We start from the raw sequence: 25,922 nt of genomic DNA on the forward strand, positions 1-25,922 counted from the left end.
AAGGCTGGGGTTCCCTCCCAGACCTGGGGTTGGCTGAGTCTTTTGGGTTCAACATGGCCAGTGGTTCCCTAGGAAACTTGCTTTTGAGAGTGACAGCACGCCACGGAGAATGACACAGGACAATCCAGGCATAAGCAGGATCCTGAGTAGGGGGACGAGAGGTAGAGGGGTGGAGAGGGCAGAGAAATAGAGGTATTTGTACATATGCAGAAGGTCTGAGCTGGAAGGGACTCACGGCTCATCTCATCCAACCTGGACAACTCAGAAAGGGCAGGGCCTTGTCCAGGCCACCAGCATGTTACCGGCAAAGCCCCAGCCGGAATCTCGATCTACTGATGTCCAGTGTGATCAAACCCCACGCCCGCACGTCCTGCTGCCTGCAGGCGTTGTGCGTGTTCAGGGCTCCGTGGAGCCCCGTTGGGTTTAATTGCTCCCTTTGGTTCTTGTTAGTTTGTTTTAGGCGGTAGCGGTGCCAGGCTCTAGAAAGTGGAGTGAGAATTGTACAGTGGGTTTTTCTCTCTAGTAATAAAGTGCTGACACTTAGCTTAGCCTCGTAGGAGAGGCAGAGGGGTTCACCCACTATTCCCATAACTGGGGGGTTGGGGTCTTTCCCTGCCGTGGAACATGAGGTGGGACTGGGACTGCTTCTGCGTTCATCAGGCAGCCTCGTGTTCAGTCAATCCCAAAGTAGACAGCTTTCCCCACGACCTGTGGGCATCACAGAAGCAGGGGCCACGTCTGTCGGATCCACCATTATAGGCCCAGCATTTACCTGGCATAGTTGGCCCATGCGCAGGACTCTAAAGCATTGACTGGATGAAGGAAACCTCTGAGTTAAAGGATCCTGCCTCAGAATGCAGCATGGTGTCTCTGAATACAGGAGACTCAGAGGCACAGATAATCAGAAGAACAAAATCTTTTTGGCCAGAAAGAATATGTATTTGGTTTTATTTTCCCTTTAGAGGAATTAATCTTCTAATTCTGTTTTGCTAAAACTAATGTTTATTGATTATTTGATTCATGCCTTCCTTCACTAGATATTTATCGAACCCTTACAAGGTGCCAGGTGCTGTGAACTAGACAGCGGACAAGCGGCTGGTTCCGTACACTCAGTGGTGAGCCGTTGCGGTCCACCACAGTGCGATGGTCTGAGTGGACCCAGGGTCTTGTCGCAAAGCTCAGCCTCTTAAAAAATGCAGCCACTATGCAAACATTCTGGGGGCGCTTTATGGAGTTCAGCTGTTCACGCTGCGGAAGCCTTTTTACAAACCGCACATGGGGCCTTTTATCCACCTTATAATTGGCTCGGGCTCCTCTGTAACTGGTGATAAATCAGGCATAAGCCTGTCTCTAGGTTTATTGAGGTTTACATATTTGGAATAAAAAGTAAGGGATCTATCTGGCAGGCAGTAGCAGAGAAAGAGAAAATCCTGGGAAGAAGAAAAACTAGAAGGAGAGAAACTGGACCAGTGGGCCTTGACCCCAGTTATGCTGAAAATCAGTGGATGAACTTGGCTGCCTTCGACCCCCCGAGATCTGTGAGGTTCCTCATCTGCGCAGAAAGTCAGTTGAGTAAAATCACTTTTGATAAACCGTGAAATACTCCCCTCTTCCTCTCTTCTGGGCGTTTTTATTCCCTGTCTTCCTTCGCAAGCTCTCACACTTCCTCTTTTGTCAGAATGCTAGACGGGGGCTAGCAGACACCACTGCGAAAAACAAGAAAAAGCTGACCATTGCCCAATACTTGTTAACTCAGGAATGAGATCCACTTCATATTTTGTTGGTGGAGGGGTCTTGAGGGTCAGTTCATTTATTGGCACGTGAACTAGCTGTTCCCATTAAATGAGTCAGTCACCGTGTGAACATTAATTTGGTTAAGTGAATCAGCCTCACTCTGAAAAACAAAAAAGATGCCATGAAGCCGTGTGGACGTGTGCCAACACACACATATTTACACAAGCACAGACATGTACCATCACACACACACACAGACATTACATTTACACATGTACACACATCGTAAGCACAGACGTGTCACAAACACACTCAAGCAGAGGGCTAGCCAACCATCCTGGTTCCTTCCATCTCTGAGGTCCCGTAAGCTCACAAATCCTGTCACTGTGACAGCCAGGTGCAGATCTGTCCTTGAACTTCAGGGTGGCCCGGCAGGGAGCCAGGTTTCTCAGCCCAGCTCTCTGTAGCTGACTGGCGCCCCAGGGCACGGAATGGACATCAGAATCGATGACCACGAGGTGGCCTCGCCTTCTTGTCACTATGCCTAGCACACACCCCAGTGGCCTGAGAGCCCCATATGACTCCTGTGAGGTCACTTAGCTTCAAAGGAGGCAGCTCTTCCAGGCTAGAGGGAACTCATAGGCCAGTCACCTGCCCTGCATCACAAAAGTCAAGGCCATCGCAGTCAGAACATCTAGGGTTCTTTCTAGTTCTGCTGCTGCCTTGCTCGGTGAGTTACTCCACCTCCCTGAACCTCATTTTGCTCATCTGTAAAATGGGGACAACACTAATAACCACAGCGTTATTGGGAAAAACAGAGAGACCGTGGGTATGAAGCAGTGAGTCAGGATATAGAAATTGGGCTCTGGAATATGACTGACTGCCTGGGTTCAAATTCCAGCTGTGCCACTGACAAGCTAGGGCATCGAGGACAGGCAACATAACCTCTCTGAGCCTCAGTTTTCGAAGTCTCTGTAAAAGGGGGCCAATCATAGACTCTTCCTCATCGGATTTTTGAGAGGAATGAATGGAGGTACAGTGTTTAGTGAGGTGCCTGGGGTTTAGTAAGAGCTCGATAACGTTCTTGGCTGTGGCCTTTGCAGCTTAGCCTCCCTCTAAGCACACAGTAGGCTCGCAATGCTTCGTGCATCAGTGAGACTTGGTCTGCAAGGAAAATAGGTAGAACAGTCTTGAATACTTAGCCTGTGCCTGCTGGAAGCACTTTACGTGTGCTATTTCAATCAACCTTCCGAAACCCCAAGAGGTACTTACTATCTTCATTTTGCAGAGGAGGAAACTGATCTTCAGGGAAGTTAAGTCACAGCCCAGGTCTACCCTGGCCTGGAGTCCAAGAGCTGCAACATGCTGACACTGCAAGAAAACTGATCGTAACCCCCATGACTTCCCTGCTGGCTTAAATGTCCCAGATGAGGTGTCCACTGCCCATGCGCGGAAGAGCCCTTGGCCAAAGACCCAGGTCTAGGGCAATTCCTGGATGTTGCCTGAGGCCCCCGATTGACCAGTCAAGTGCGTTGCCAAGTCCTTCTTCGGGAGTTGCTTGCATCAGAGTAGAAAGGGTGGACATAGGCTCTTAGTTTAGGGAGCAAAGGTGTGGGGACTAATAGTTCATAGAGGGGAGACAGTACCCACTCCGTCTGAGAGCAGAAAATGAGGCAGGTGGTTTGTTCAAAAGAATACCCAGGGCTTCCCTGGCGGCACAGTGGTTGAGAGTCCGCCAGCCAATGCAGGGGACACGGGTTCGTGCCCTGGTCCGGGAAGATCCCACATGCTGTGGAGCGGCTGGGGCCTGTGCTCCGCAATGGGAGGGGCCACAACAGTGAGAGGCCCGTGTAATGAAAAAAAAAAAAAAAAAAAAAGAATACCCATTTGGAAGCAGGACCCAAATTCCCCTAAACCCTGAAGTCAACTTGCTGGCAGATCTTAGATAAGTGGCCCCTGCCCACCCTGGACTTAACGTCAGTGTTTTCATCTGTAAACTGAGAGGGCTATTGCACAAGATGAGTCTTAAATTTAAAAATTTTCTGATTGTGTTGATTGTTCAGTCATCAAGGGAAGGTAGGGACCATACACATTCTCTGTTACTACTCAGGTTTGGATGTCCAGGTATGGAGCCAGTTCCTGATCCACAGTTGCACCTTCACGAATATTTATTGGATGACTGAATTGTACCAGGTGGGACCCTGAGTTCTAAACATGGATGATAAAGATGATTTAAAAACCCAGAACTTAGATTTGTTACTTGCTTTCTGGTTTTCAAAGCCCCTTTGCAGATATCACCTCCTTCAATGTTTACAACTGCTCTGTGGGGTAGATGCTATCATCTCCCTTTACAAAAGAAGAGGGAGGTTGAGAGAAGTTAGGCCACTTGGCCAAGGTCACACAGCCAGAAAGTTCAATGCCAGGATGGTCTCAGGTCTTCTCCTGACCTCTTTCCTGCCTAGCACTCTCTCCCTGTCTTATGAGCATAGGGTTCCAAAGGTAATGAAAAGGGAAAGGTTTGAATCCCTGTTCTTTTTTTGCTGGACAACTTATGGGAGGTCTCTGAGTTTCCCTCTCTGTAAAACAGGCTTCCTAGCCATCCCTACCTAATGGAGTTGTTTGGAGGCTTAGAGAGCTGGTGCTTTAACAGCATTATCACAATGCCTGGCATATAGTACACATTCCTCCTGTTAAAGATTAGGAGTCTAAAGCACAGAGAGGGAAAGTAACTTGCCCAAAGCCACACAGCTGGTAAACAAAAGAGCCAGGCTTTGAACCTGGGTTTATCCAACCTTATAACCTGAGCTTCTAACCAAGTGAGCACTCCATGAATGGTAGTTACTAGTATTGCATTACTTACTATCAGTTAATAAAGAAAATGAAGGTGATGATGAAGGTTCAGAAGTATCCTTATCTGGCAGGATCTATTCCAGGGAGCTGCTTTCTGGAAAGCTGGGCTACAAAGCACCCAGAGGAAGCTTGACCCTGGGCCCCTCCCAGTGCAACCATCCAGAATCCACCTCTTTTCCTGCAGAGGGCTGGGGGGAGGGAGCACATGGGCCTTCCCTTTCTTCCAGCTCCCAGCCAGCAGCATTCCTGGGGATGGAGGAGGACCTTGGCAGACAGGCCCTCGGGTCTGGTGCTGAAAACCTCAGAGGCGCTGGCCAGTGTCTGTAGGTAGCTTGCTGGAGGGAGAAAAAGAGAGAAAGAGGGGACTCTGTAACTGGTCCAGGTCTGGGAGGGTCAAAACTATATTCATCAAAGCTCCAAAGGATGTTCCTGGGATTTGCAAATTTATTTCTATGACAATCATGGCAAAGATAAACAAATTCAATCACACTCAGTTGTACGTTTAATGAACTGTCATTTTGGGAGAAATGATTGCAAATTACATATAAAAAGAGACAATTCATAAAAAAATCAGGGAGGCAGTGATTAAATATTTAAAACGCAGGCTGCCTTGCAAAAGCTAGGTTGGAAGGTCAAGATGCCTCCTGGGGAAAGGATCCCGCCCGGCCAACATTCATCCAGCCATCCGTTCACACATTAGGCTCACCTTGACTGAACATTTATTATATGCCAGGGGCTTTCCATGAGACTCTCACAGCCACCCCATGCCAGAGGTGCGTTTACAATTCCCATCTAGAAATGCATCAATTCTCTGAGGCTCAGAGAGTTTTTAAGTGGACAGTTCAAGGTGGCACAGTTAGGAAGTGGCACCCAACATCCCCTGAGCGCTGGCTCTGCCAGGTGCAAAGGCCCTGGAGATGGACAAGGCAGGGCCCCAGTACTTGAGAGGCTTACAGTCTGATTAGCCATAAATTTATAAATGTTAGAAGCAAATCTAGTGATTTTGAATTATTTTTAAGTGAAGGACACTTTCTCCTTGAAATCTTATGTGAGACACCAGCGTACAAAACAGATGAAAAGGGAACCTCCTTCTGGCTAAAGCTGGGAGGGAAGTTTCCCTCCCTCTTCCACGATCGTTAGGTACCTAGGAGTGGGAACTGCCAGCCTGACTTGAAACCCACTGATCCCGCCCAAACATCTCACTCATTTTACCGATGGGAACACTGAGGCCTGGAGAGGGAAGAGAATTGTCAAGATGGCCAGGACTGGAACTTCGGTCTGCGGACTCGTGGTTTGGAGCTCTTTGCTCTGCATTGGTGCCCCCAAGGTACCAATGTGTGGCCGCTCACCCCAGGTGTCCTGTGCCAGTGGCTGGAGCACAATACCTGGGTTGCCCACCTGGCCACACTCAGGTGAGTTTGGGGCTTTCACGCCAATTCAACATTTTTTTTTTTCCCAGATGATGGAGAAAAATGAAGTCTAAGAGCCCCCTTGGAGAAGAGGTGAATATTTTCAGAAGAACTATTTCTACTAGACCCCCAAACACAGGGGAGTAGAAAGGGCCCTGGCCTCGGAGTCAGGAGGCCTGGTTCAATGCCCAGCTCTCTGACCACGAGTAGGAGACGATAGTCTGTGGTTCTCCCTCAATTTCCCCATCTGTAAGATGAAGTGGTTGGATTACAGTGAATTCTCCACAAGATTCCTTCCAGGGTGGGCAAATGGGGAATCTAGAACCTTCTGGGCCAGGCCACTTCTGGGTTCATGACCACCTAGACTCCAATTGGTCAGCAGTGGTCTTAACACCACCTTCACTCCCTCCTGGGGACTGCTGACCCTCAGCCCTCCCCACTCCCAACATTTTCTCCCTTTTCCGGCCTCTCTCCTCAGTAAAGCCTTCTCCCTCTCTGTTTCCCAACAAGCCACAAATTTAGTTCCTTTTTTGCTTTTATCAAAGGATACCAAAAAGGATTCTAGAAGCCATTTGCCCTGGGCCCTTGTGGTGCAGGTGGCCACACTGAGGCCAGACAAGGCAGGACTTCCCCAAGGCCATCCTGTGAGCAGGAGGAAGGCCGGCTCTCTGTAACCCAAATCACCTTCTCTCATGCAGGACTAAACTCTTAGGGTTCCTGACTTTGGCCAGAAAGTACTTCTTAGCTAATATATTCAGAATTGTGTTTCCTGATTGTGGGGCAGTAGAGGTAGTGAAGGAGATATAAGGGGTCTTCAGTACCCTGACAGACCTCCTGGGAAGGAGGTTTATTGGTTTATTGTTGCTGTGTCCTTAACACCTTTCTATCCTTGTTAATCTCCCTTTTCCAGAGACAGTGGGGCCTCTGGCTTCACACCTTCCCTAAGCAGCAGTATTGTGTTGGAGTTTTTTTTTTTTTTTTTTACTGTGGTTAAATATATATTGCTAGAATTTAATAACACCATTTTATTTGCATTGTATTCATTTTTATGGTTACCTTCTATTTATAGTAACGTGATGCCCATTTTCCATTTATGGTAATGCTGTAACATTTCTTTGTAAAACACGCACATTTACTTAAAAAAAAAAATAAAACAAGCAAATAAAAAACCCAAGAGTTGATTTAAAGGAAGCGATTAAGCAAATGGTTCTACCTGGTGTGCAGATAGGGCCGGATTCTCAACGGAGGCAGAGAACTGCTGAGGTCTGGGAAACTCTGACTTGGAACTAGAGCTCTCCTCCCAGCTGGGTGTCTGACTGTCCAAATGGCCTGCCCTGTCCTCACCTCCCTGTGCTCCTTTCTCCCACTTCCTCCCGCCTGCTTCTGCCAATCCTGTGGATCCCCAGAAACTCCATCCATCCCTCCTGCTGCCCCTGGCCTCCACCTCCCGGGCCCCAGCACCCTCATGGTAGGTTCACGCTTTTTTCTTCTTTAAATTTGTGTGGTGTCTTGCACCCAAGGAGGCGCACACAGACGGCCTCTTCCAACAGCATTCCAGAAACGAAGAGCCTGTGAGGTTTCTCAGGGCAAATGGTCAGCCTCTCCCCCAACACTGTTTTGGCAGCTGAAGGGGTGAATGTGGAGCCTGAAGCCCTTTCAAGTTTTCCTTGTCCTTGTTTTACAGAAATTGCATTAGATTTTTCTTCCCTTGGGTTAAGGATTGCTCACTCTGGGTCCAGTTGAAAACTGTGGATCCAGGTTTTTTTCTTCCAGCCACACCTCTACTGTATTAGGCCCTCCTCAATTTACTCAGTGAAATAGTTGAAAGGACCTGACATCTTCCAAGTCCTTAGAAGGATGTATCCTTTTCCTGGAATGTGGGCAAGGAAAGGCAGAGACTTCCTGCCCCTGCAAATGCTGCCCTGTGGCCTGACATCACCAACATTCCTATCCAAGACTGGAGTAGGTTCAACTCCTATCAGTCACTCACCCCTTAGTGCAAATTAGTTGACAAAGGGGCCTCCTGCAGAACTTGTGTGTGTTTGAATGTCCTGGCAGGCAGGCACTGGGTGTGGAATCTTCAGAGCTGGGACTCAAAAAATTGTTGCCCAGGGACAAGGAGTGGGCAATCTGAGCCCCTCTCCTCTGGGGGGTTAGAGAGCACTTTCACTTGGGCTGTCTGCTTTGATCTGCTTGCTTGCCCATTTTGTCTGGGGCAGGCGGTGGGTAGCTACTTCACAGAAGAGGTTCAGAGGTTAAATGTCTTGGTGAAGTCATGTGTCAGTGGCTGGGGAGGGGGCCTGTGGCTCAGGCAGTGGTACAAAGATGAAAAGATAAGCCCTGAGATGGAGACACAGGTCTGGCCTCTTGCAATCAAGTCGTTTGCATCTGGTCTGGGGTGGGCACCCCCGCGTCCCCAACCTCTTGCTGCAACCCCTCCAGTCTCCTCTATTAACAGCATCGGTCCAAAGCAGCCCAGGGAGGGTGAATCACCCTGGCTTTCAACAGGTCCTTCTAGGGCAGCGGGAAGATGAGGAGCGAGGTGCGGATGGGGGATCATCCCACCCCGCAGCCCTGCGGTCCGGCCACGGAGGTCGGGGTGCAGCGTGGAAGTTTCCCTGGAATAAATACTCCGGTCTAGCGCGCCCAGCTCCCCACTCCCCCTACGGATCTCCTGAATTCAGACGAAGCGAGGGCCTGTGAGCAGAGTGGGGAGGAGGGCAGGGGTGACAGAAGGGGAGAAGGGCAGAGGGTGGCCCCAGGGGCCCCCGGAGCGAGGCCTGGATGCTGGACCAAGCCCGGGAGTGAGCAAGTGGGGCAGCTCGTCGGAGGAGACGTGCCTTCACGTCGGCCGCCGAGGCAGCGGCAGCGGCGGCGGCGGCGGCGGCGGCGGCGGCGACTGGAGACTGAAGGGGAGGAGGTTTGGGGAGGGGAGGGAGCTCGGGGGAGAGGGAGGGAGGGACGGAGCGGTGGCGGGGAGGTGGGGCCGGCGGGCGGGCGGCTGCAGCTGCCGCCGGCGTCTCGGGGGCTCCAGGCTGCGGGGCGGACGCAGCGCCTAGTGATCCACCGCGGAGCCGCGCGAGGCCGCCCGAGCCCGAGCCCGAGCCCGAGCCCCAGCCCCGAGCCCCGAGCCCCGAGCGAGCGCCGCCGCCGCCTCTCGCCAGCCGGTCCCCGGACGCGCCGCCGCCGCCACCGCCGGGAAGGCAGCCGGTGCCTAGCAAGTTGCGAGCGCGCTTCTCCGCCCGGGGAAAGTTTCCCCCGCGGCCGCCGACTGGAGTTGGCGCGGGATCCGGCCACTGCCGCTGGAAGGTAGGGGTTCCGCACCTCAGTGCCCTCCGTGCGCCCGCCGCCACGCCCCGGGGGCCTTGGGGGCCCAAGCGCGCTTCCCGCCTCCCCCCGGGCGACTGTTGGGCACGGTGGGGGTGGGGGTGGAATGGGGGGATCCCAGGATGTTCAAGTTCTACTTCGGCTAGGCTGGGGAAGGGGCGGGGGGAGACGTACTCGCCCCCATCCCTGCCCCGAGTCCGCCGAGTGCCAGAGGCTTCCCCCGGGACAGGTGCAGCGCTGCTTGGCGCTCTGGGCGGGTGATTGGGGGTGGGTGGGGGGGCAGCAGAATGGCGGGGGTGGCAGGTGTGGTTACAAGTCGGGGTCTTGGCGAGGGCTGCGTCCTGAGGGAGGCGTTGCGCGCCATGCCACTCTGTAGGGGGGCAGGTAGGGACTAAGGATTAGGAGCGAGGATCCGGGCCGTGAGGATTGCCGGGCCCAGCAGGGCCACTGAGGGCGGTCGCCTTCGGAGTCCCTGGAAGCGGGGCGGGGCGGGGGCGCCACGCTTTCCTTCGGGGCCCCCTTTATTCCGTACTCGGTGTGTGCGGTTTGGGGAAGCAGAGACTCCGTTGGGTGCTCGTTGGATCCGAGGCTCGAGCACGTCCAGATTTAGGGGGCGCAGCGGGAGTCCTCTTGGAGGGTTGGAGGGCACGGGTGGGTTCGCGCCGGCTTTGAGTCCCGGCTGGATTGAGGTGAGTTCGCTCCCGCGAGGGGGCGCCCTTCCCTGGCCGTTTCACCCACAGGAAGGCGAGTTCTGGTTCCTGCGAGACAAATGCACCGAAATCCAGGACCGACAACCGCAGACCAACCCCCAACACACGAGGGGCCAGCCCTGAGGAGCACCCCACCGCAGCCTGAATGGGGCAGAGGGTCGGAGTGTGAGGCTGGGATGCCCCCAGTTATAACTGCGCTGTGTACTGGAAAGCTTGGCTCTCAGGAGCTGGTTTTTCTTGGGGGAGCTGGCAGGATGTATGGGTGAACAAAAAATTCACCCCCAGAAAAACAAAAAGGAGGGGAACTTTACATTAACAGCGAATTGGTGTGGAGTAAGTGTATGGGAGCATCAACTTTCTGAGGTTTCTTTGGGGTCTGAAACCCAAACCGCTGAATGCACCCTTTTGGTAAAAGTTGTACCTTTGTTCCCTGGATCTGGCCAGATCCCTTTCTGGCGTGGGTGGGTTGAGGGTCTTGGGGTGAATCCCCTCTCTGGGCACAAATAAACTGGGAGGCACAGGGTGGGGTTGATGGGGGCCCTTAAAGCTTTAGCAGTCCAGTTTCAAGTGGTAAATTTCATTTCCTCTTGGGGTCTGGAGTCTACAGGCCACATTCATGTGGTCATTTCACAATTATTGGTGGAACCCTGCCACGTGTCCCCTTGTGGGACCTCAGGGCCCCTGTGTGTTGAGTCTGTGGGTCTGTGCCAAGGCCTCAGGGAGCCAGATGGCTGCTGGCATCTATGAAGAGCATCATCTTTGTCACGTGTGGGCTGTTCGACATTGGAGGGACCCTGAAGCACTGTGGCCTCATCTTTCTCTCTGATTCCCTCCCTCTTCCCTGCACCCCCAGTGAGTACAAATGAGCAAATCTAAGAACTGCATTGGTCTCATAGTGGCCGGCGGAAGTTTTCATCTTTCTCGTGGATGCCAGTGTGGGCTCATTGGGCAGCCCCCTCCCCCATCTCATGTTCCCAGAGTCCCCTGCAAAGGTGATGGAAAAGGGTGGTCCCTGAAAGAGAGTTGAGGTTCTTGCTTTCAGTGTAGCAAATGTTTTTGTTGGATGCTCTCAAATTGCTGGAGGACAAAGTTGCTGTAAAGAAAGATCAGCATGGTTTTTATTTTGAATAGAAGAGGACAGACGAGTAGGGAGGAGACAGAGGAAAGGGTGGAGAAGCCCGCTGTCTCTGGATTTGTCTTCAAGACATTCCATGGGGCCAGAAAACAAAAGGAGTTGTTTTGTTTTATTGTTTTGTTTTGTTTTTAATGACTCTAGTTTTTCTGTGGAGCGAAGCCTGCCTGGAACAGCCCTGCCCGTGGACACTGGGAGTGAGCAAGGGGCCCCCAGAGGGCTGGCGGCTCTGCGTTCTACCCCTGCTCCCTGCACCTCACTCACACCCAACCTGCCCCGAAGATGGGAGGGAACTGAGACCCCTGGGACTGCTGACGTCCCTGTTTAGATGTGGAGTATCATGTGTGGACTCAGACTGCTTCCAGGCAAACTCCAAGGTCTCTGATTCAGCAAAATTTCAGGTCTTGGGCACTGTGTCTCCTGGTCGTCTGGTCCCCAGATCCATTCAAATGGCAGACCCTTGGCGTATCTTTACCCAGCCTGAGGCTGAAATGGAGGTGTATCAGTGAAAGTTCCAGGCCACTTTCTAGAAGCATCAGTTCATCTGGAGTTGGAGTTAGGACACCTTGGGCTAATCCAGGAAGTACCCTCTCCTCCTTTAAAAACTGCCTTGTCAGCCTGGAAACAGCTCCCTGAATTAGTGACTTTTTAATGGTCTGGGGCCGGGGTGGCGGTTGAGGAGGCGGGGGCTTGAAACTTAAAGTTTTAGGGCGCTAGGCAGCCCTGCTCTGCCTTCTGTCCAGTGGGGGGCACCGCTCCTGGCCGCCTTGCCCCGCTCCGTCCTGACAGGGCAAAATGAACCAGGTGCCTGTCCTCCATCACACTGCGGTTTGGGGATGGAGAGGGTGATGTTGGTGATCAGCTCCTGCTGGGATCCCCATTTCTGTCCGCAAGCTTGCATGTTACCTTTCTCTGGAGGCCTGTGCAGTTTTTACTCCCTCCTCTTTCCTGCTACGAGCAAAGAGTGATGGCTGGACTGCCCCTCTTAGGGACCCCTCTTTCCAGAGGGCGGCTCTTCTGGTCTATTTCATCAGCCATTGAGAAGGAAAATCAGGAACATTTGTTCAAGCTCAGCTGGGACACAGCAAAGGGAGGGGGCCTTGGAAACCAGCACTTTAGTCCCCCAGAGCAGATGATCGCTTGATGGGGTATTTTTGCAATCTGATGCTGCTAAGTAACCCGCCAGCCTGGGCTCCTCCTGCCGCACGGGCTGCCACCTTGGACCCGCATCAGTGCTCTGACTGGGGGGTGGGGTTGTGTGCGGATAATGTAACACTCATTAAAAAGAGAGGGAGGGCTTCCCTGGTGGCGCAGTGGTTGAGAGTCCGCCTGCCGATGCAGGGGACACGGGTTCGTGCCCCGGTCCGGGAAGATCCCACATGCCGCGGAGCGGCTGGGCCCGTGAGCCATGGCCGCTGAGCCTGCGCGTCCGGAGCCTGTGCTCCGCAGCAGGAGAGGCCACAACAGTGAGAGGCCCGCGTACCACTAAAAAAAAAAAAAAAAAGAGAGGGAGAGGGAGAGGGAGATGGGTCCCAGTGTTTGCAGCTGGCAAAGCAGTTCTTTCATCTCAGCACCTGTTATCTTAAGGTCTAGCCCTTGCCCCTTGTTTGTACCCAAGACTGCTAGTTTAATTAGTAACTGAACAACTTGGAGCTGAGCAACAGCATGTTCACTAGTCCTATGCGTGTGTGTACATACTGATTGGCAACAGGATGGAGTGGAAAGGTCACTGGACCAGCTGGACCAGGAGTAAGGAGACTTGTGTTCTAGCCCCAATTCTGTTATACATGGAGCTGTGGGACCTCGAGTGACTCACCGCCCCTCTCTGAGCCTCAGTTTCCCTATTTCTCTAGACACAGCGTTGTGAGGCGGTTAGGCTGCCTGGGTTTGAATGTCGGCTTTCTTCTACTTAATAGCTGTGTGACCTTAGGCCATTCAACCTCTGGTGCCTCAGTTTCCTCACCTGTGAAATGGGACTAATTATACTGTATCAGAGTGTTGTGAAATGTCAACGAGATAAAACATGTGAAACACTTAGCACAGTGCACAGCAGGTAGTAAATGCTCAACAAATACTAACAGCCATCATTGTCATTATTATTATTATTACTAATACTCTTATTGTGAAGTGGGAGGGAGGGATCAACGTTGATCCTTTCCAGCTCTGATATTTTTGGGCACAGTGTGTGTGTGCATGTGTGTGTGTGTGTGTGTGTGTCTGCTTTTGAGGTGGAAGACAAGGGTGAATAAAACAAATTGCTTTTCTTTTTTTTTTTCTTCCTTTCCCTGCCTCACTGAGGGACTCCAGAGTTAAAATCTTGTGAGTATTCTCATGATAGCCCCATCCTTGTGGCAGGAAGCCCAATGTGATGTCACTGAACATATCCTGGTTACTGGCAGTTGAGGGATGATATTTCATCAGCTAGTATATGCCCATCCTTTCCCTTCCATCCTTTGTTTCCCACCCTTAACTATAGTACAAAGACCATATGTACCGATAATGAGTTTAAGCTGATAACTCCGAGATTCACCCAAATAAAAGGCCACATCCTCCTAGAAGACACTTTCGACTCTAAAATAAATAATCTGGCTCCTCTGCTGCGTCGCACTGTGTCTGGCTGGCCCCGCTCCGCTCTCTGTGTTCTGCCCCTCGGTCTCTTGCAGGGATGCGAGCTGGGCCAGGTCTGCTGTCTGGGCTGCGTCAGCCATCCTGGCGGGGCAGCCTCTGGCTGCACCTCGGCCTCAGCTCCCTCCAGCAAAGGCTGTTCTCTGAGCCGTCCCAGTGACGATCTTTACTGCGGCAGACATTTGGGGAGTGCTCACCATCGGCTGGGAGCTAGACAATGCTTCGTCTCACCTCCACCCTCAAAGTCGGTTCAGATATTGTCCCCATCTTACAGATTAGGACGTAGGGCTCAGAGAAATCAAGGGAGCAAGTGGTAGGACTGGAATTTGATCCTAGGTTGGTCTGATTCTCCCTTCTGTGCTCGAAACCACTCTGTGATGTTCCCTCTCCTATCGAACCCTCCTGTGAGCTCCAAAGCCCCAGAAAAGATTTCCCTGAGATGCGATCGGGCCCCCTCCTCCCTGCTTTTGCTCATTTTCCAGGCCCACAGTGCTTTCTGAGATTCTCTTTTCTCATCCTGCATTGACTCCTCAGCCATCCTGGGGACACGGAGGGGTAGGAGCTTTTGGGGACAAGGTTGCTTACAGGAAGGGGATGATCTTATTCAGCAACAAAAGGTTGTAATTGAAAGAGGATGTGTGTTGGAGTCACAGATGTGAACTTGCATCTTGTTTCTGGCTATGTGGCCTTGGTTTCCGTATTTGTGAAAAGCAGAATAACAACAACAATAAGAGTGTGAAGCTACGTAATACCAGCAGCCACAGCAGATGACCCCAGACTCTCAGTGGCTTAACCTTGTGGCTTTAATTCTCACTTACGTTACTTGTCTAACATGGATCTCTGCTGTACACAGTTACTCAGGGACGCAGGCGGATGGTGACTCCACCATCTTCATAGCTGCGCTTCCAGGACGATGTGGCATCCGTGGTTACCGCAGAAGGCGAAGAGAGCAATGCAAAAGGAAAAGGCACACTAACGCTCCACTGTGTCCCCTGGAGGTGACACACATCACTTCAGCTCCAGTCCATTGGTCAGAACTGTCACCTGGCCCGATGCCAGCTGCAAGGGAGGCTGGGTATTTACTGAGCACTTGTCACCTGGCCTGAAACCCACTGCAAGGGAGGCTGGGTGTTTACTGAGCACTAACTCCCTGCATTTATATTTCCTGGATAGAGTACTTCGAGGATTAATTGAGATGATGCATTTAAAGCTTCTAGTATAGACCTGGCACATAGTCCTTAAAACACGGATGCTTCCTTTCCTTAATGATCCCTGATGTGCATTGCTCTTTAGAGATTACAGACCATGTCCATGGAAATGATCTCTGGACAGATCATATATTGCCCATAATACACTGGAGGTGGGGGTGGCTCGGAGGGGCCAAGGGGCTGGCCAGTGAACACACAGCAAGGGCACTAAGCCAGACCCTTGACCTTCACCCCAGAGCTTCCATGGCCTCCTTTGCCTTATTGAAGTTTACTGCTCTTAGAACTTCTTCCAGGACCCTCCAGCACCTACTTCTGCTCCTGTCTCCTCCTCCCATGCCCTAATGGGGAAGAGCTTCTGTATTCATCTTCTGTGTGTGCATGGGGCAGGGGGAGAAGGGCCAGGGGCAGAGAAGGCGGGGGGTGGGGAGGCTGCAGGAACTATCTGGAAGCTGACGGAGTAGTGTAGGGGCATGAGAAGCCTTAGTTTTAAATATTCATCGTGAAAGCCGTAGGAATTTCGGCTCCATATACACTACTTTGGGAACTGCTGTGCATTCAAGCTTTGGGGTGTCCCCCAAATGACACAGAAGGCTACCTGTGCTTCCTGTCTCATCTGTGCGGCCTCCTGCTGGCCCCTTTCACTCCTTGTGGAGTTGGGCAGGTAAAGAGAGGGGGCCTGATGAGGGTTTCTAGCCCTGTTTTCCTGAGAACAGCAAGGTGGTCAGACCTAGCTTCAAATCCTGACTCCTCTACTTTAACCCTTGTTTCTCTCTCTGAGCCTCAGTTTTTTCCTCTGCAAAATGGGAAGAATGTAGAAAGCTATAAATCTGATCAAGTGCCTGGCACCTAGTAGGTGTCAATAGGTTTACACATTGCTCCTCGCCCAGTTGAGTAAGAAAGGAGAGATGCCTTTGGCAAGGGGCCAGCACCCGAGGAGAGGCTCCAAGCGCCGCCCCCCCCCCCCCCGCCCCTGCGCACACGCCTGTCACTCCCATCTCTTGGATGGAGAGGCTCTGGGCTCCCATCCTGGGTGGCCTGGGGATAGGCTCTCTAGTTCATAATAGTTGAACTACTATGGCTTCCACTGGAAATGGGAGAAGAATTTGGAGCCCCGGTCCTTGGATTTAGGCCCGTCTTTTCACGGCTAATTACCAATGTGGGCGCGGGGCCTGAGGGTGCTCCGTCTCCGGCTGGGACAGATTGCAGCACTCTTGCTAGCCAAGTGCGCCTCAGCCTCCTGGGGGGCAGCCCGCCACCACCTGCTGCCTGACATTTAGGGCTCTCTCCAGCAGGGCCAGCTCAGGGTACTCATCTTGTCTGAGTTTTTAGCCCCCAGGGGAATGAGGTGCTTCTCCAGCCAAAATACAAGCACGCCTTGAATAATGGGGATTTACTGTCCCCTGCAAAAGGCCTCACAGGGATAACTGGCGAGCTGGACACCAGGGTGGAGGGGTCTTTGAGAGAGTATGGCTCCCCAAGACGGGATTCGGACGTGGCTCGTGGCCCCCTGGCATAGTGGATGCTTGTTCCTGGGGGCACTGAGAGAGGGGCCTCCCACTGTAGCTGCACCAGGATGCTCCTGGCTTCTTTGAAAAGTGCTGGTGGGAGGCAGGCCGGTTAGGCAGTGAGTCAGGCACGTGGGGTCCCTGAAACACATCTCTTTCACTCTGCCCCCAGACCTCAGCTTCTGCAGTCCCTCACCCCGAAACACTGGGGCAGAGCTGTGGACCAGCTCAAGAGTGCGGTGAGGTGATGCGTTGGTTTCCTAGGGCTGCAGTAACAAGTGCCGTAAACTGAGGGCTTCTAACCACAGACATTCATCCTCACACAGTTCTGGAGGCTAAAAGTCCAAAATCAGGTGTCAGCAGGGCTCTAGAGGAGGGTTCTACTTCCTTGCTTCTGGTGGCTATTGGCAGTCCTTGGTGTTCTTGACTTGTGGGCACATCACTCCAGCCTCTTCCTCTGTCATCACACGGTGTTCTCCCTGTAGCTGCACCAGGTCAGCTTTCCTCTTCTTATGAGGACACCCGTCACATTGGATTAGAGCCTAATGACCTCATCTGAACTTGATGACATCTGCAAAGACCCTGTTTTCAAATAAGGTCACATTCATACATACCGGGGGTTAGGATACGTGGGGCACACCATTCAATCCACAACAGGTGGGTACTGTTATCGCTCCATTTAACAGCCAAGAAAACCAACCCAAGAGGCTAAGTGTTGTCATTTGCCCAAGGTCACACAGCTCTACAACTAGTAAGTAACAAGAAAATTAATCTCTGTACATTTCAGTTTTCTTATCAATAAAGTGGGGATTTATACCCACCTCGTGGCCTAGTTCTAAGCATCAAAAGAGTAAATGTCTGCATCAGACATACTTTGTCCACTGCTAACATTTGTCAGATGCTGTTTTCCATATTTTTTCCCTCCCAACAGGTCTGGAAGGGTGCTGGGTGTTAGTGTGGGCTTAAGAAACATGGGTGCATGTGAATTATAACCAATTGCAGATAGGATGTTTTCTAGAAGTAATAATATGAAAGGACTTCGTGAAAGGCACCATTTACGTTTTTCTCAACTCGTCTTTCTGGAGTTGCCTGCCATCTCCATCTCCTCTCGGGCTGAAAATATCTGGTCCAGATGAATTGTTCTCGCTCTTTACCCTGGGTTCACCTTGAGCACCGGAAGTCACTGTGATGTCGGCAAGTTGGGTTCCTCTTCCCTGGCAGGTCGTCTGGACTTCTCTGCAAGAGAAGGGGGCCTAGGAGGAAAGAGCCAAGGCTCCCAGCTCTGGCGCCCATCTCACAGGGGCCCAGGAGGGTTTGGAGGCTCAGCTGTGGAGGCCGAGGGTTCAGATACACCACCTCATCCCCATGCATTGAAAGCGTGAGAGGCAACACACCATCGGGGTTAGGAGTTCTGAACATAAGGGCCCGGGTTCAAGTCCCAGTTCAGCCACAGTCCATGACCTCTGTTTGGCCTTTGACAAGATACTTAACTTCTCTGTACCACCGTTTTATTTATTTATTTTAAAAAAATATTTCTTTATTTATTTGGCTGTGTCGCATCTTTGTTGCAGCACGCGGGATCTTCGTTGTGGCCTGCAGGGTCTTTTTGTTGCAGCACACGGGCTTAGCTGCCCTGCGGCATGCGGGATTTTAGTTCCCCGACCAGGGATTGAACCTGTGTCTGCTGCACTGGAAGGTGGATTCTTAACCACTGGACCAGCAGGGAAGTCCCTGTACCACCATTTCATGTCATAGGTTTTTTTTTTTAATTGAGGTGTAATTGACATAAAACATTATATTAGTTTCACGTGTACAACATAATTATCCAATATTTGTATATTTTGCGAAATGATCACCCTCATAAGGTTTTATGAAGATAAAATAAGATCAAAATGCATAAATGTATCTTTTAGGATTCAAGGTGGCACTTTAAAAGTATTCAGTGAATGTTGGAATTATTCTAATTATTTTATTTCTGATCTGTTTCCCTCAACGGAATGAGGGCAGAGACCTGTCTGTCTGTCTCCACGGAGGCTGCAGTGTGTAGCTCAGTGCCTGGGACTGAATAGATGTTCGTAGACGTTCATACACGCAGAATGAATGAGTGAGGGAATGAATGATGAATTCTTAGTCATAGCTTCTTAGGGATCGCATCCTTCCTTGCTATGCACTGTAACGCCCCTTAGGTGGGGGCACTGCGGACAGCATGGGGACAAATCCAGTGGGGAGCCAGGGGTGCCAGTGGGGAGTCATGAAAGGCACTTACATCTGGGGGCGGGGGCAGCGAAGGCCTCCCCGTGGAAGTAAGCACAAGTTAAAGCTTGGAGGATGAGGGGGAGATGGGGAAGGGCGGCCTGGAAAGTCGTGGTCACCAGGAAACAGGCTGTGAGGTGGCTCCACGGGGAAAGCCACGTTTGCAGTGTCAGGCGCCCCTGCGACTTGTGGGGGAACAGACAGCCTCGACCAGCAGAGATGCCCGCCCACACTCTGACACATGGAAGGCCAGTCCTCCTCCGGTATTACTACCTAACAGGTGTACCTCACTCGAGGCGGCCGGATCTGTGAAAATGCCAGCTGGATCAGAGGATCCTCATCCAATTTACAGACAGATTAACGCTCAGATTCCCATTCCTCCCTACTGCCTTAAAAATAAAATTCAGTTTACTGAAGTTCGACTTACACACTTTGTTAGGGAAAACATCTGTTGTGTAATGTGATCGTGCTAGCCGCCTCGCGCCCTCTCGGAGGCGCTTCAATAGATTCTCACCTGTGTTCAGAAGGCTTTCTTGCAGCCTCTGCCCCTCCCCCACCCAGGCCTGCCTCCCTCTGCTCCAGCCCACCAGCCACCTTGCCCCAACCCAAACAGGTCTGCTCTGCATGCTCTTCCCTCATCCCTGCAATGCTTTCCCTCCCTCTTTAACTACCCAACTCCTCTTCATCCTTTGGATCCCATCACCTCCTCCAAGAAGCCCTCCTGGACTCCCAAGTGGGCCAAATTTCCCACCTATTGGCTCTGATTGCTCCACCATCCCCTCCCTAACAGGAGTTAGTCACGATTGCGCAATTGTTGACTTGTCTGTGTGATTATTTAACTTCCATCTCCCCATCTCTAGCATAACCGCTGGAGGGCAGGGACCCTGTCTGTCTTTGCTCATCTATCCCAGGCACCTGGCAGGTGCTCACAAAATGCCTCCCTCCATTTTTCCCTTTGTAGACCAGTCTTTTTCAGGCTGTCTTTGGTAATGAGCGCAGCTGACATATTGATCACTTTCAGTGTGCCAGGCACTTAACGAGTCTAATCTCATCCAATAGAATGGTTTACGGTCCCAGCTCTACCACTCAACAGCTCCGTAGCCTTGGGCAAGTTACTCAACCTCTCTGTTCATCATTTTCTTGTCCATAAAATGGGACTAAAAATAATACCTAATTTATTGGGTTGTTGTGAGGACTAAATAAGTTAATTCTTATCAATTTTATTTTCTCACAGTTTTGGAGGCTAGAAGCTCATGATCAAGGTGTTGGCAGACTTGGTTTCTTCTGAGGTCTCTTCCTGGCTTGCAGAAGGCTGCCTTCTCACTGTTCTCACAGGGTCTTTCCTCTGTGCACGTGAACCTCTGGTGTCCCCTGGGGGTCCAAATCTCTTCTTATAAGGGCATTAGTCAGATTGCCCTAAAAGCCTCATTTTAATTTAATCATCTCTTTAAAGACTCAGGAGGTCTGAACCCCAAGCCTGCTCTCCAGCATTACATGGTCTGTTCCCTGGCTCTGCTCCTCTGTGGGACACCAGGGTCTTCCCTGTTGGAGCCAGTCCATGTCTTAACAGCCAGAGTGGGAGAAAATCAGAATCTGGGGTCTCGGAGGCCTCTCACCTGGCCCTTTGCTCCCCTCCAGTCCTTAATCCCCTGTTCAATGGCAGCTGTCAAACCCCTAAGGGGACTGGGACCTATTGTCCTGCATGTGGGCTGAGAGGGAGGCTGGGGGCGGGGAGGGGGTACGAGGAGGTGAGAAGGAAGTGGGAGGGTTCTAGGAAGTGAGGAGGATTATCGATTCTGGGATTTTCTCCCTCTCCGTAGTTCATTTATTTGATTTTCCAGGAGTTACCACAAGCTCTTTGAAATGAATCACTTTTTACTCGTGAAAGACCTAAGGAAAAAATAATCAGAGTAAACATAGTAAGAGAATACGGAAATAGATCAAAAGCGTATTCAATGGAAACTGAGTCTTAAGCCAGTCTCCTCACTGGGAGACCACCAGTGTGAGCAGCCCGGTCTCTGCTGGGTTGTTCTCCCAGTAAATGAGCACAGCTGTGTACATGGTGCCTGCCATTCCTATATACCCTGCGGTGTTCCATCCCTTCAACTCTGCATCTTTTCAATTGTTCCGTCTTAGCACGTACACCTCTGCCTTGGTTTAGTTGGGGGTCTCCAAAAACAGACCCTGAGCATGGATCTGGGTACGCAGAGTTTATATATGATGAGGTTGGTTCCAGAGAGGTGAGTGAGCAGGGAGGGGAGGGGAGCCAACGAAAGATGCCCTATTGAGCAGCCTCCCTCTCTGGGCACCTGGGGTCCTGTCCCACTGGGGACCCTCCCAGGGACTGTGTGAAGCACACCTCAGAATCGACCCAGCGAGTGGTCACTGACTTCCGTCTCTCATTGGTTGAGGGTTGCTCCTGGGAACATCAACTTCTGGAAGCTTCCAGGCTGCCTTCAAGCCAAGAGACTGAAGGAGGTGCTTGTGTAGGGGCTACCAGATTGAGCGGAACTGTCCCCTGAAGCTGTAGGGGGTCTCCAGGGTGGACCACGGTGTAGGGGAGAGGCACAGCTCACGTGTCATTTACTTACCACGTCCTCTTGTGATGGATGACTAGCATATCCCTGCGTGGACAGCCATGATGTTTTTGCCTGATTCCCTACGGGCGAACTGAATTGCTTTTGTGGAACACACCTCTTTCTTGCTGCTCCACCCAGCAGGCAATCTGTGGAGACCACCTACTGTGGAGTGGCCAGCTGGGTCAACGGCCATCTTCTCTCTCCCATAGTTGCTTGGTCCTCTCTGACCTCTTCCTGCCCCCTGCCCATCCCCACTTGGTCCCCACAGATGTCGTTTTGACCCTTTCATCTCATGGGGTCCAGGAGCCTGGGCTAGGTGGGGTCTCTGAAAGACCCTGGGGGCCTTTGGAGAACACTTGTGAGAGGGAGGCCAGCAAGTCACTACAGAGGGTAGTTTCCACCTTCCTACAGGGTTGGATGGGGATGTCCGTTGGCAGATCAAAAGGCTTTTTGTTGTTGTTTTATTTTCCTTTCTAGCGGCTTCTTGCTGGGGAAGCAGGCTGTGGAGCCAAGGCAAACAGAGCGACCTCTGAGGGCACTGCCTGCAGGTTCTGTGAGGCTGAGGAGATGAAGTTTTGGCACTGCAGAGGGGATAGCGCTGGGGCCACAGGTGGCGGCTGTCCCTGGGGACCCTTCCCTCCTCTGAGCCCAGAGACCAAATGGGGACAACGGGGGCCGAGCTCAGAGCCTAATGGGCTCAAGGAGGCCTGGGATTTGGGGGAGCAGGGAGGGGTCACCAAGAGGGCTGGACCACAGACTAGGCTCAACCCCTGAGTTGCCGTCCTTAGCGTCCCCAGCTGAAGAGATGGGGAGAGCCCTGGACTGGGAGTCCAGAGAGTCAGAAACTGGAGCCGAACCCCGTTTGGGCTCCAACTAGTGCTCGTGTCTGCGGAGGACCGCTGACATCGCGCCCACACGCTGGGAGTGGGGCTGCTTGTCCCATGACTCTAGAACCTCCCTTTAGAGTCTGCAGTGGGGACTGCAACCGGAAAGCCTCGAACCCTCTGGAGACAAGCGCTCAGGAAGCCGAGGCGTGGTTGTTCATGGAAGCGGGGGTATTAAGTAAATTAAAAGTGCGAGAGGAAAATCCATCAGCATTATTCTCAGTAGCTGGGATGATATGCATAACATTTCTTCCCTTTCACTTGATCATCTTCTCTTCCCAAAAGAGTTTGAAGAAAGAAAATGTCTGATGATTCACCGCACACTAAGCTCAAATAAATATGCTCTTAAAAAAGTGGTTGCTATGTAATTGAACTGATATAATGGGCAAATTTTGTTTCTAAGTAGCCCTACCGCTCACAAAGATCTATTCAAACCTGCTGGAGAGGTACGTGTGTGTGTTTGTGTGCAAAGAGAAAAAGATCTCACCGATAAGGAATCTTTTTGGCCAAACAATGATAATGATAATATATTTAAATAAAGTTGTGTGCATGTCTGCTGGGGAGGAATGTACGGATTAAAGTTAAATGTTCTTCGAGAAGCAGTTCCGAAGGCAGCTGTAGAGTCCAGGTGGCATTCGAGTAGGGCCGTAAGCAAGTGGGAATTCCGACTTCTGAATCCCACGGTTCAAATCCTGGCTCTGCCCCTCACAAGCTGCATGACCTTGGCAAGTTTTTTATCCTAATCGAACCTCAGTTTCCTCATCTGGAAGAAAAAGGGACAGCACAAGCGGCATCCACTGGGTCCTGGGCTTGGAGTGACCTGCCACGTCGGCTCTCTTTCATTCCCTTTCCTCTCCAGAAGCACAGCAGAATTGTTCCACATACCCAGCAGACCCATATATATGATCTCATTTGATGCCCCACAGTCTGATTGTGATGAGATTTTTAATCCCTGTTTTATGGAAGGGAGACCTGAGGTGCTGAGATTATGGAATTCCATAGATCACCCAGTTGGTTGGAGGGATGTGGGAAACTGGGAGGGTTTTTCTGAAACGTTGCAAGGCCCCACCTTTTCCACTGTAAGGGGACCTTTGCCTGGGAGGCCTGTTGAATGCAGCAAAGGAGCTCCTGGTGTTGCTTGGTGTAGGCGTTCGTTCATTCTTTCTTTCTTCCATCGTGTGTCCGGACAGCCCTCAGCATCCGCAGATTTTGCATTGGTGGATTCAACCACTTGCGGATTGAAAATATTCAAAAATAAAAATTTCAGAGAGTTCCAAAAAAGCAAAACTTGAATTTGCCACACTCCAGCAACTATTTCCATAGCATTTACATTGTAGTAGGTATTATAAGTAATCTAGAGATGCCAAGGATACGGGAGGATGGGTGTAAGTTATGTGCAAATACTACACCATTTTTTAAAAATAAATTTATTTATTTTTTGTCTATTTTTGGCTGCGTTGGGTCTTCACTGCGGCGCGCGGGCTTTCTCTAGTTGCGGTGAGCGGGGGCTACTCTTCGTTGCGGTGCGTGGGCTTCTCATCGCGGTGGCTTCTCTTGTTGCAGAGCACGGGCTCTAGGCACGCAGGCTCAGTAGTTGTGGCTCACGGGCTTAGTTGCTCCGTGGCATGTGAGATCTTCCAGGACCAGGGCTCGAACCTGTGTCCCCTGCATTGGCAGGCGGATGCTTAACCACTGCGCCACCGGGGAAGCCCCGGGGAAGCCCCTACTATACCATTTTTATATGAGGGACTTGAGCATCAGTGGATTTTGCTAGCCATGGAGGCCCTGTAACTAGTCTCGAGGGACGACTGTACTAGACTTTTACTGAAGACTTGAGGTGGAGGATGGTACATCCAGAGGGTGTGTAACCACCCAGTCCAGTACTGCACAGCAGTCTTTTCTGGTCTTGAAGCCCCTGAGCCATACCCACCAGGAGGAGTTCTCTCCTGGGTCCCTGACTCAGGCTGGGCCCTCTCGCTTACTCTTCTCACCTCCCAAGCTTCTCCCACGTCTCAGGCCCCCTCGGCCCCTCCCTCTGAGGACGCAGAGCTTCTGCTCTCTTGGTCTCACCTGGAGGATCCCCTGCCCCTTATGTGGGTGACTCAGGCTTGGTACTGCTGCCACACAGAGACTGATGGGGACACAGCCTCTCCAGTACCCACCTTGTCCCCCTTCCCTGCCATACAAAGTTGCCCTTTGCCAGAGATGCTTTCTTGCCGGGTCCTGGCGGGGCTCCCGGCCCTCACACTCCTGATGCCGCCTGATTCTCTGAGACTGTCTTTGCCTCGGTACCTAGAGGTTCTTGAGAGAACCTTGTCCTTAAGAGCCCCGCCATGGGGAGTGGCGGGCCATCTTCCTAGCTCACATCTGTAGTCTTGTCTTTCCTGCCAGTTAACAGGAGGCTGTGAACAGAAGCAGCACTTCTTCCCCCCAACAAGGAATTCAGGAGTTGATGTCGCACGTGCGCGTACACATGTGTGCACTTGGTTGGGTTTTGCTGGGCCCTGAACCTGGGCCTTGAGGTGTCACCCAGAGCCTTGTTGGAAATAAGTGTGTTGTTGAAGGCAGCAGATGACTGTATCTTTGGAAGGAGGAGGGACGGGATTAGGGCAAAGTGCATGCTGGTCAGTTCAGTAGGTAATGGGAAGAGAGCCTCGTGGGGCAGTGGTTAGAGCCCGGGCCTGGGGTCAGGCCGTCACGGGTGGGTTCTGGCCCTGCCACTTTCTGGCGTGTGTGACCTTGGGCTGGTAAAGCCTTGATACTTCTTTCCGTTCCACGTGAAACTAGGTAACAGCAGTGCAGGTTGGTGGGAGGCTGAGTCACCGAGTCGGACCCCCGCCATGCACACGAGTCCCCAGGAGTTTGGAGAGAAGTGTGTGCAGGAATAGGAACTCCTCACATTTCGAGCTGCCCTTGGGTCCTTTTTCCCGTCGCGTTAGTCCTGCGCCCTCTGGGAGTCGCCAGAAATCTCCCAAACGCTGCAGCCGTTTCTGGTCTTGCCTTCACTTCCTGATGTGGATGTGGACATGGACGTGGATGTGGACGGGCAGGCTGGGTGCCTTCCTCTGCAGCCCCCGGAAGCCCCAAATCCCCATCGAAGGCAAAGACTTGGAGGTGCAGATACAGCTGTTCCCGAGGGAGGAGATGCCGTTGTAACACAACCCGATGAACTCAGTTTCGGGCACCTTTGGCTAAAAATGACCTTGAAAGGCAGATTTGCAGATGTCAGGGAACTTTTAGTATTTTTGAGCTTAAGAAGAAAATTCTAGTGTGAGTGAGGAGAGAAGGGCAAGGAGGAGCCCTGTGGCCTGGTTGAGGGAAGAAAATGACATTGCTTGGTTTTCATTTGCCTCAAAACACACTGTGAGTTTTTCTGCAAATGTTAATAAAGACAGAAAGTGGTGGGACCACAGAGGCCCCCCCTGGGCTGCTGCTGGAAGCACCTCCGCGTTGGAGCCCCTCCCTGGGTTTGTGTGGATAATCGCTTTGGAAAAGGGCAATTTTTAGTGGTGTCGGATCACCAATCTCAACCTCATTAAGGAAAATCTCTTTCTTAGAGCCCAGGGATCAGCGCGAGAATGACTCCTCACCAGCTCTTGGCCGCAGCCTTGTCTCTGAGCTGAGATCCCAGCCTGCAGCCAGCCTGGGTGCTGTCTCCACTGTTTACTGCTTAGCAGGGAGAAGTGAACCAGATGTGATTGGTTTG

General features: G+C 51.7%; 1 protein-coding gene across 1 annotated transcript in view; it reads left to right on the forward strand.

Moving 5' to 3' along the window:
• The first annotated feature begins 9,237 nt into the window (after positions 1 to 9,237).
• TSPAN18 (tetraspanin 18) overlaps positions 9,238 to 25,922 on the forward strand; it is a 182,225-nt gene continuing 165,540 nt past the window's right edge. Inside the window, exon 1 of the mRNA XM_082843937.1 lies at positions 9,238 to 9,302. The gene's annotated coding sequence lies outside the window, so the exon portion shown is untranslated. The remainder of the gene's footprint in view (positions 9,303 to 25,922) is intronic.

The sequence above is a fragment of the Leucopleurus acutus genome, assembly GCF_964270905.1.
Source record: "Leucopleurus acutus genome assembly, chromosome: 8".
Classification (NCBI taxonomy): Eukaryota; Metazoa; Chordata; class Mammalia; order Artiodactyla; family Delphinidae; genus Leucopleurus; species Leucopleurus acutus.